Source organism: Adiantum capillus-veneris, chromosome 26, assembly GCF_014529385.1.
Source record: "Adiantum capillus-veneris isolate H3 chromosome 26, ASM1452938v2, whole genome shotgun sequence".
Taxonomy (NCBI): domain Eukaryota; kingdom Viridiplantae; phylum Streptophyta; class Polypodiopsida; order Polypodiales; family Pteridaceae; genus Adiantum; species Adiantum capillus-veneris.
In genome coordinates this window covers 5,420,343-5,431,687 of record NC_140956.1, presented here as the reverse complement: position 1 = coordinate 5,431,687, position 11,345 = coordinate 5,420,343, and the positions used below count along the sequence as shown (strand labels likewise).

Sequence of the window (11,345 nt, the reverse complement as noted above, 5' to 3'; positions counted from 1 at the left end):
GAGATGCTTCCGTTGGGCTCCCACTGGTCATCTGACCATCTATCCTCATTGGGACCGCATCCAAAAGTGCAATGTGGCCCAACTGTCGGATACTTTCTGTTGGTAGTCCCACCTTGACTTTATGACTTTATTGAGTTCACTTCCTAGTATCCACCAACTTGCTAAGTGCGACGGGGGGACCTACATGATCTTGCTCTGAGCCTAGACATCCTCTTACTATACGAATTCTAGTGCCGACCACTTCCCATCTGCGGGTGAAACTACCGTTCGCATTGGCCATACAATGTCCGACCGTTTGCTACTTCAAAAAGAGGGTCTCAAAAATAAAACAAAAATCATTGGAAAGAAACCAACAACTAAGGTTAGCAGTTGCCACGTCCTCGTGACATAGTTAACAGCTGCCACATCCTCGTGACATACCCCCCTCCTGAAATCGCAAACGTCCTCGATTGCATACCATAAATACACACCACTGATGATCTTGTGCTATCAACACATCGCATGTATCCGCAAGAAAGGTCGTAACACATAGATACAAATGACTTAATGAGACCTTCATACTTTTGTCATTTCCATCTATTACACTGAATTCATATGTACATTTGATGTGCTAGCTCTATCATTACCCCTCCTTTGCACACATTGGGTTGGAGCATAGGTAGGTTGTAACCCAAAGGCTTCGGTAAAGCTGCAATACATTTGGTGACTCTGACAATTCATGCTCTTCCATCCACTTTGCATCCATAGGCAGATAGTTATATCGCTAATCTTGTAAGCCATATCGCTAATCTTGTCAAGCACTTGAAAAGGCCCATAGTAACGCATACAGAGCTTAGGAAACAACCGTTCCTTGCCCTTCATCTTCTTTAACCTTGCCTTTTCGAACCTTAATAGTACCCAATCACCAGGTGATAACAGCAATTCATGACGGTGACGATCGGCAGCCTTTTTCTGTTTTGCTTGAGTCTTCTCCAAGGCAACTTTAATTTTCTTGTGTATTTCATCCATGTTCTCAACATATCAATCTGCCTCAAAGATCTTGTCCTTTGTATGCAAAATGGGAGGAACTTTTTTGCCGCCTTCAACAATCTCGAAAGGTGCTTTGCCAATTGACGAATGCACCGTATTATTATACGCATACTCAAGCATAGGCAAATAATGTTCCCACTTGCCCTTATTATCTGACACATAGCATTTCAGCAGATCTAAGACAGTAGAATTAGCCTCTTCTGACTGTCCATCAGTTTGTGGATGAAACGAAGACGAGAACTTGAGCGTAGTGCCCATGTTCTCAAACAATCCTCTCCAAAACAAACTGGTCATGCGAGGATCACGATCAATTATAATCGATTGTGGCATGCCATGGTACTTAAAACACATTGTACATGAACAAGCGTGCCCCTGATCAGATTTTATCTTCTTCCTGACAGGGATAAAATGGGCCTGCTTGCTGAACCTCCAGATAATGGTCCAAATACCATCATTCCCTGTTGGTGTTCTTGGAAGATCAAAGATAAACTCCATAGCAATGCTTTCCCATGGCTTATCCGGAATCGGCAGTGGTTGTAACAACCCTGGTGCCTTTTACCTGTCAAACTTGACCTTGTGGCAAATTAAGCATGCTCGCACAAAGGCATCCACATCTCTCCTCAAGGTAGGCCAACAGAAGAATGTCTCTACCGCTTTAAGTGTCGCATCAATACCACGATGCCATGCATACGGTGGGACATGACTCTCTTCCATGACCTTATGTCGCAGTGGCCTTGTGACACAAAGTCTGCCATGCATCATCATAAAACCATCTCTGAGGATGTAGTGCTCATGATGTTGCCCCTCTTGCAACTGTTTAAAGATCCTTGCAAACTCTTCATTGGTAGCATATTGTTCCTTCATGTCATCTAACTCAAGATGTTAAGGAATTGACACAGCTGAAATTTGTGGCTTTCTTGATAACGCATCACCCACAACATTCTCCTTGCCTTCCACATAGGGAAGTGGAACATAGAAAGAACGTTTGCCCATCGCATATGCTTTTCGGATAACTTTGACTGTGTCAAGAAGTATCGCAAGGTCTGATGATCTGTTTGGACAACAAAATCAGCACCTAAGAGGTAGTGCTTCCAGCTAGAAAGCGCATAAATCACGGCCAAGAGCTCTTTCTCATAGAGTTGCATAGTCCTCTCTGGCCCTTGCAAAATTCGGCTTTCATAAGCTACTACCTGTCCGTCTTGCATTAGCACTGCTCCGATGCTACTGCCACACGCGTCACACTGGACCACAAATGACTTCCTGAGATCTGGCAAAACAATTACTGGATCCGGAGTCAACTTTTCCTTTAAGAGACTAAAAGCTGAAATCTCTTTTTGGGTCCATCTGAAAGTGACCTCTTTCTTTTCCAAAGCGTGAAGAGGCGACGCTATCTCTGCAAAATTTCTGATAAACCTTCTATAGTAGGAACACAATCCCAAGAAGCTTCTGACATCGTGCACAGTCTTCAAGTCTAGCCATGTCTTAATAGCTTCGATCTTTGCGGGATCCATTCTGACACCATCCTTTGAGACTATGTGGCCAAGAAAATAAATCTCTTCAACGAAGAATTCACTTTTCTTAGGATTGACAAGTAGCCTGTGACTGCGCAGCTCTTCGAACACAATGGTCAAGTGACGCCTATGCTCCTCTTCATTCCTCGAATAGACTATCATGTCATCAAATAAATGTTCCAACAAATTGTTGATGCGAGCGGAAAATCCAGTCCATCATTCTGTTGAACGTGGCAGGAGCATTTGCTAGCCCAAACGGCATCACTAGAAACTCATAAAGACCAAATGTCGTTCTAAACGCAGTCTTGTGCACATCCTCTGGCCTTATATGAATCTGATGGTACCCACTCTTAAGGTCTATCCTGCTCACAATTGCAGCACTCTCTAAATGATCGAGAATATCATCAATTCGAGGAATAGGGAACCTATTCTTGATGGTATTCTTATTCAACGCACGGTAATCAATACACATGCGCCATGAGCCATCCTTCTTCTGCACTAGGAGCACTGGCGAGCAAAAGGGTGAAGAACTAGGCTGAATCAGCCCTTTCTCTAATAACTCCTCAACCTGGCCCATAATCTCTTTTTGTTGCACCGCGCTACCCCTGTAGGGAGGTCTATTTGGTGGGCTACACCCTGGCACCAAATCTATCCGATGGTCCCGAGTTCTCTCTGGAGGCAATTGCGACGATAATGAATCAGAAAAACAATCACTAAACTTTTGCAAAAATGCTGACCTTTCTTTATCTAACACAGATAAATTTGACTGATCACTAGCTGAGACATCACGTGCAGAAATCAAGTACACAGAAAGATGATTCTTTATTACAGAAGTGATAGCGGAAGCAGATACAATAGGGACTGACTCTCCTTTTAACTTTACATCCAAGATGTGAGTTTGGCCCCTATGCTGTACAGTGATCTTTTTGTTGTAGGCATCCAAGACTCCATGCAGTCGGAACATCCACGGGATCCCCAACAAGGCGTCACATCCTTCCAGCGGCATGATGTAGAACTCTTTTGTGTCCACATACGATTGAATGTGCAGACGCAGCTTTCCAATGATGGGAGTAACACACTCTGAGTGGCCAGGACATGCCAACCCTGCCTCTGTTGTGTACCCCATCTCTTCAGCTCTGATGCCGAGCTTCATAGCTAACTCTGGTGAGATAAAGTTGGCTTTGGCACCTGGATCAAAGAAGATGAGTGACGTCTGATCCCTAACTTTACCCCATGTCCTGCATAACTCACTGGCATCTGTACTGGGCTTATCACCCACCATGTTTGGCACCAAACCTGTCGTGGTTTAGGCTTCTTGCCTTTCTGGTCTTCTTTATCCTCTGAGTCGGCTGGTCTTTTCCTTTGTGAACAATTGGTAGCAAAGTGACCAGGCTGCTCGCATATAAAGCATTTGTTTTCAGGCTTTAGGACCTTCTTTTTCTCGAGCAACTTGTGCACAAAAGGCTTCCTTTTCTGTTTCTTTGCATGCGCTCCAGAAGTCCCAACTAAATCCTTGACTTTGATGGCCTTCTCTGACCAATGTGACGCTTCAAGAGCCGTTTTCACAAAGGGCTTCTTCGCTGAATTTTTCTTTTGCTGCCCTCCTTTCTCGTTGCTCGGAAACCCACTGTCCTCTCCTTTCAACAGGGCAAGACCAGTGTTAGCAACTTCCATTAGCTGAGTGAGGGTAGCCACTCTGTTCTTGGTACAGTAATCACGAAGCTCTTTAGGCAACCCACAACAGTACTTCTCTATCTGCACTGTCAATGGCACAAATCTATAGGAGGTCACTGAGAGTAATGCTTTACAAACCTCCGATTGTACTCCAGCAAGCTCTTGCATGTAGCCGAAGTAAGCTGGTGCCAATTTGTCATGACGTCGGCTTGAAATTCATTTGACAGCCAAGCAGATGCAGACATTTGCTTGAAGTAAACCCAAGTGGCGGGTGCCTGTCCTTGCATTAACAATGTCGTCCACCATGTAAGCGCATTGTCCTTTAAGAAAGTGGCAGCTTTCTGACTTTCGAGGCCTCTGTAAAATTCCCTCCTGCATAAGCTGTATCAAACTACTTGAGGAAAGTGAGAGCCTTTGCTTTATCCTCAAAGCCACTGAAAGTACTGAACTTTACAGCTGCACCACCTTCTTTATAAGCTTTTGGCTTCTCCAATGCCCCCAAGTTGTCATAAGGAATGGTCTACAACATGGGCATTGTAGTAGACATGATCGGCACATCTTGGCCATTCATATTTTGCATCAGAGGTGTGATAGCTGCTGTCCAGAAAAACCAGCCATGCCAAAATGACCCTATGGCACCTCAAACTGTCGCTGGTTGCACTGAAAACCCTGTTGCATGCCGATACTACCATACATGGGGTTTGGCATCATGCCTTGCATACCCCCAAACACTGTTCCTGGCATGTACGGCTGACTTCCAGGCGCATAACCAGCCATACTTAGAACATTGATCCACCCCCGAAATACACAGGATGTACCGTGGGTGGTGGAAAAACTGGGTGCATAGCCTGGTATCCAGTTCCCTGTCCATTCAAGACAGCATGCGGGCTCTGAAAGGTGGCGTGCTGAACTGGCATAACCTGTGGAACAGCCACCTGCTCAAGGACAGGAGGAACCTGTTTTGGAGCCCCTGACTCCGCAACATGCGAGTGTTCCCTATCCTACTGAGTCGCATGAAGTACTTGGGCTTGAACCTCAACAAGCTCTGTACGCGGTGTAGGTTGTCTATTTTGCTGTTGCACTAGTGGCGCTTACAAGAACTGAGTCCTGAACACATCATCCTCAAGTTGCCCAGTCATAAAGCCCTGTACTACTGGAGGGACATTTACATTAGCAGGAGGTACAGTCTGACGTGGTGAGCTCTCGCCAATCTCAAAGACCATAGGGATTTCCTATCTGTCCTTTAAAGAGGAACCCTCTTCCATAATGCGCTTCCCTTTGTCGGCCATAGTGTAATCCCGCGTTCCTGCACTCTGTGTCTTTACCCAAAACAACCGAGGCTCACTCTTTGAGGAAAAAGTGATTGATATCCCAGCAATGGAACCTTGAAACCGGCCCGTGGCGCGGTAGGCTTTGGCTTTCAGAGAACATGCAAAGGAAACCTATGACGGGAATTAACACTTAATTACACACACGGCTCGGAAGCTAGAATGCCCCGAGCACTCAGCAGACACCGACAACCTATAGGCCCCAAAATTGGCGCCCCTTTCGGTATTTCTTTATTCTTTGAGAGGGTAAATTACAAAGTAGAGTCCTGGGAATCCTTTACCTGTATCCCACTAGATACTACCTGATTTGGCCAAATTTCAGCAGCATAACAACTCCAAAACTTGCGCGAAACCAATTCCCCTGCTAGAACTCACTTCCACTGGCGTACACTCTCTGATTCCTGTCCAAAAACAGTAAATTCAGCACGCTGTATTTACTGGTTTTTGCCCTGTTTTCAGCCCCATACAGTCCCCTAGCAATCCTCTGCCAGTGGGGCACGATTCCCAAGGGTTCTGGCATCCGTATGGCTGAAAAACAGTCAATTTTCTGCGCATACAAAGCGCTGAATTTGCACCTGTACGGTGAGGTTATGACCCTCACCGGTGTCTGCTTTGGACTAGCAGCTAGCTACCCCCGTTCCTACTCAAGGAGGCTCTTGCCTCAGCACAAAAGCATGAAACCACACAATTGTACATCAGTCAAATGAAGAGCCCTCTTGTGGGGCATCACATAACTGCACGGACAGGAGAGAGAGAGAGAGAGAGAGAGCAGTGTGTAGCGTGCAGGGCATCACTCCTAGCACCACACTGTACATGAGAGGGAAAGAAAGCACTCCATAGCTCTTAACCTGTGGCAAATGCAAAAAGAGGCTCCTCTCAACTTAAAATTCAGAGCCAACTTTTCTGTGAGAGGCAAGTTCATGAAAATCTGCCACTTGGCGCATTTACAAGCATTTACCCGTTTCGGGGTTGCCGCCTAAAGATCTCCCGACTGGTGGCCCAGTCGACTTCACGGCAGAGTTATAAAGTGTTCCCCTGGTCATACCGAAGGTAATGACGTGAACACATTTCATGGCCAAAAATAGCAACTCCCTAAATTTTAGGAGATGCTTCCGTTGGGCTCCCACTCGTCATCTGACCATCTATTCTCATTGGGACTCAACCAAAAGTGCAATGTGGCCCAACTGTCGGATACTCTCTGTTGGTAGTCCCACCTTGACTTTATGCCTTTATTGAGTTCACTTCCTAGTATCCACCAACTTGCTAAGTGCGACGGGGGGACCTGCATGATCTTGCTATGAGCCTAGACATCCTCTTACTACACAAATTCCAGTGCCGACCACTTCCCGTCTGTGGGTGAAACTACCGTTCACATTGACCATACAATGTCCGACCGTTTGCTACTTCAAAAAGAGGGTCTCAAAAATAAAACAAAAATCATTGGAAAGAAACTAACAACTAAGGTTAGCAGTTGCCACGTCCTCGTGACATAGTTAACAACTGCCACGTTCTGGTGACACCAAACCACAGGCACCTTGGCTAGAATGCTTGTCAACTCCTCCATTGCTGGCCGCTCAGGAGCCAATTGTAACACAATTGGTGGAAAGTGTAGTGGAAGTGATAAGGGTGGTGAAGAGCTGGTTGGGGTAGATGCCAGAGAGGGTAGTGGAAGCAAGGGTGGAGGACTCCTACTTGGTAAGAAAGATTGACGCTTTCTGTGTAGTGTTGTATAGGACTCCGTGGGGGACGTGGTCAATCTCTAGACTGCCTTCTATGTGTCATGCAATAGCAACAGACCCACCCAACCTCTTGGCAAGAAGACCCTTAACTTGTTGGACAATCTAGACCCACTGAACTAGGCTCGACTCGACCACGCTAAACTTGACTCAACTGGACCAGGTCAGTTGGACGAGGAAGAGGGTCGACTAGACCAGACTAGATTGAGGCCAAAGTGGACTCGAACAGGCTAGACCAAACCAATTAGACCAGCATGCTAGAACAAGGCAAGAGACTAGGCCAGCTAGACCAAGGTGGAAAAAGGCAAAAACAGCTAGACCAAGTTGGACTAGGGCGAGAGACTAGACCAACTAGGCCAAGCTGGACAAAGGTAAAGGTAGACTAGGCTAGACCAAACCAGTCTAGACCAGCAGACTAGACCAGGCGAGAGACTAACCCGGCTATCTCTTCAACCATGTATGCTCAGCAAAGTGAGATCTCAGTTGAGGTCCCATAGAGCGTGCCAAAAATGAGAGCACCTATAGTAGAAAAATATGTCGTGCTCTCTACTATGGGTGCTCCTCAATGCAATGTGCAAGAAATGTCACTCCGATGAAATAAACACTGCAGAGCAATGGAGCAAAGCAAAGACACGACAGTAAACTCCAAATTCAATGGAACTCGACTAACTCATGGAACTAGTACAGACTTTGACTGGAAACACACTCAGCTCCAAGCCCGGAACCCACAGGTACAATGGGGTGTTGAGGCTCCAACTGTGCAAGGAGAGTGCAGATGTGCAAGTGCTAGACTAAACACAAGACTCTAGACTCAATGACTCATAAGACGTCTAGGATGCATACAACCTGCACCTATCTCCGAACTGTGGTGGCAATGAACTGGCCACAATGTCCTCTAGACCACCACTCCCTGTCTCTGCCACATGTACGGTCACTGCTCAGGCGAGAGGTCACCCAGTGTGAACCAAGACCAATTGTAATTGCATGCCCCGTGCAAGTGACATTGAGGCATGCTACACTAGGTAGCCATGTTTGCTTGTGGTCTATCTTTGTATGTTCAAAGTAGTGTCTTCAAGTATGCACATTCATCTACATGCATCTACAATGTGTCACCCAGTGTGAACCTAAGATCAACTACATACACCAATCATGCGCTCATGATCTCGCAAACATCACCGTGCTTGAACCAATTCCTTGTCAGCCAATTCTTGCTTGGTCACCCTAAGAGACCTCCCGAAATTAGGTCATTGCGAAACAAAGAAGTTTAAATTAGATTGCGGAGCCCAGAGCCAAACCGCAAGACGGCCCGGAGCCTGAAGCCAAACCTCCAGACGACCCAGAACTAGCTCGCACAGTGTTTGACTGCACTTGACAAACTTCATAACATAAAACCCACAATCGATGCCATTTGGCTGTTGTGGAACATGGACTACCTTAAGCTCAAGCACTCAAACACCCATGGTGAAGGCGTGTTGGATATTAGCATCGCGCATCACTTGTGCAAGACTTTGCAGGCCACTACAAAACAGGCACATGAGCAGATCAAGAGAGTACAATGACATAGGTGAACAAGTGAGCAAAAACAACCAGAGTCATAATACCTTTGTACTCTCTAGAAACACTCGTACGGGTACGTAGGTCCTAGAGAGTCAAAGTACAGCAGGTACTTTTTTTTTCGGGGGTTGATGAAGCCTCGCACCCTTGTTTACGTAGAGGACAAACAAGGACCATTGGTGCCTGCAACAAGCCAGAATGGTTAGTTGCATCGCTAGACAAGCACATGCTAAAGCACACAAATACTTGCACACAACCGGCCAAAAGCAAAAGACCAGCTCAAACATGTGGAGGCCCGCAAACTGTTGCGAGAGAAATTGGCCGAGAACATTGGTGTCCATGGTATACCACAGCGAATTAATGATACGGACCTTTAGGATGGGTGTCGGTAATCTACGCTCAACCCACTTGCAAGCAAGCATGAAACATGCACCAAGATAACATCACAATATTTGCAATTAGACTCACCACAAAGTGACCACACGGCAACGCAAGACATTATCCATACTTTACAAACAGGTTCACGGCTTGGGACGATGCTTGCCCATGCAATATACTTAATAGCAGTGCCTGGTCCACATCAACCGCCATCTTGAATTTCATCGAGCTGAAAAAAATAGATGCCGTTGATGGTAGCCTGGCAAAAATGAGGACTCAGCACAAAAAAAAAATGATGCTCAACAACAAACAATGAAAAGAGCAGCAATGTTTACTCCTAGCAGCAACAATGTTTCCCCGCATGGTAGTAACCTTGAAATCCTCACCCTCTGCAACATTCACATTGCTGTTTTGAATGGTGAAGTTGAGGCACACATGGGACATTGACTCAACACCAGGTCGTGTGGACACATCTATGACAACGTGGGTCTTTCTGCTCAATCAGATGGCCACCTTTTTTCGGCGACTTGGTGAAACCACCTGCATCAAAATGACTAGGAGAATTAGCAATGGAGCAAGCCCAAAACTAAAAATCTACAATTACCAAAAACAGAAAATCTAAAAGTCTGAAAATTCTAAATCTGCTGTTCACCACAACCAAAAAGCACCCCAAAATGACCACCAACAAGCCAAAAACTGAAAATCTGTAATCAACAGCAAATGGAAAGGGTGAGCAAGGGAACTGTTATCTCGTCGTGCTGCTAAATATCGATTTTCAGACTCATCGAAGCAGATCTGGTAAATGCATCTGCTATTTGCTAATCCGGGAAAGTCATGAGCTGAACATTCTCAATCTCATCCGCAGATGGCGGCGGCGGAACATCCTCAGCATCCTCAACACCATCCTCCTCCAGAACCAATTACAAAAGATATATCAGGTGCAGCGGAAGGGAATAAGGATTTTGCTCGAATCTAGTACTCCGCACACAAACACAAGGGACACTTTACTTCACTTGAAAGAACTGAACTGAACTCAAAGAAAGAGAGAGAAAAGAGACGACATAGGGATGTCGGGTCCCAACCCTCAAGGAGCAAGTACTTTCTTTATTCTTGCACAAATGCTACTACAATGACTAAGTTTTGAGATGTTGATGCTAATGGATACTGATTTTACTGTGTAAGGTGCAGCAAAAGTGAATGTTGAACTTTGCTGAAGATGAGTGCTCCGAACTGTGCTCAAGGGTTTCTTTACTTACGGAAGGGAGAGCCTTCCACTCCTTTAGTGAGAGAGTGCAATGATCACAAACAAAGTGGATGACACTGTGAATGAAGGTGTTGAGACTGAGAGATACATAAATAGAGAGAGAGAGAGAGAGAGAGAGAGAGAGAGAAAGAAATACGACACCAGACGGTTCTCAAGACTCAAACCCTCCTCCAACGGCCCCCCTCTCTATGGCGAGAGAGGTCTATGCTATTGATTGCACAAATCTGGTACAATGGTCTAGATGCAATGGGCTTGCCGACGATGTCGACGAAAATGATGACGACGACGAGACGGGCTGAAAACTGAAAACGCTAGGGACTCAAATCTGCAAATCTGCTAATGCTGAATTCTGACACTGTGTCGGCGAGGACAGTGATCGCGATGTGATGCATTGAAAACGCAGAAGCTGAAATCTGCGGACAGCGGGCTGAATCTGAAAACACTAGCTGATCTAACGGTACGGCGAGGATCTGCTACGGGTAGGTGAGATCTGCGAGGCTAGGGGATGATCTTGCGGTGTCTAAGTGCTGAAAACTGAAAACGCTGAAGCTAGGGCTTGATCTGTCGCCAGGAATCTGCAAAACGCTGATGCTATCTGCAAAAACACCAGGCTGAATCTGGGATCTGCAAAACGCAAGGGCTGCAGCATCTGAGATCTGCAAAACGCCAGGGCTGATCTGGTAAATCTGAAAACGCTAGACTGGACTGTTGCCAAAACGCTGGTCTTGATCTGCTGTTGGCTGGAAACGCTAGGTCACTTGCCGGTCTTTCTGAGAAGGTGCACTGTAAGTTGGTTGACGTTTGTTGCCTCTTCTGCCAGATAGTGCTAGCGCTAGGTTTCTTTTATAGAACTTAGCAAATTTGCCCTACC

At 46.0% G+C, this 11,345-nt stretch overlaps 1 long non-coding RNA gene across 1 annotated transcript; it reads right to left on the bottom strand.

Moving 5' to 3' along the window:
- Positions 1–7,885: 7,885 nt before the first annotated feature.
- LOC147422930 (uncharacterized) lies at positions 7,886–9,749 on the bottom strand. The gene is made up of 4 exons (XR_015186669.1): positions 9,597–9,749; positions 9,301–9,469; positions 8,880–9,015; positions 7,886–8,796 (listed from the first exon to the last, which is right to left on the bottom strand). It is a non-coding gene; the product is annotated as an uncharacterized LOC147422930 (long non-coding RNA).
- Positions 9,750–11,345: the final 1,596 nt, after the last annotated feature.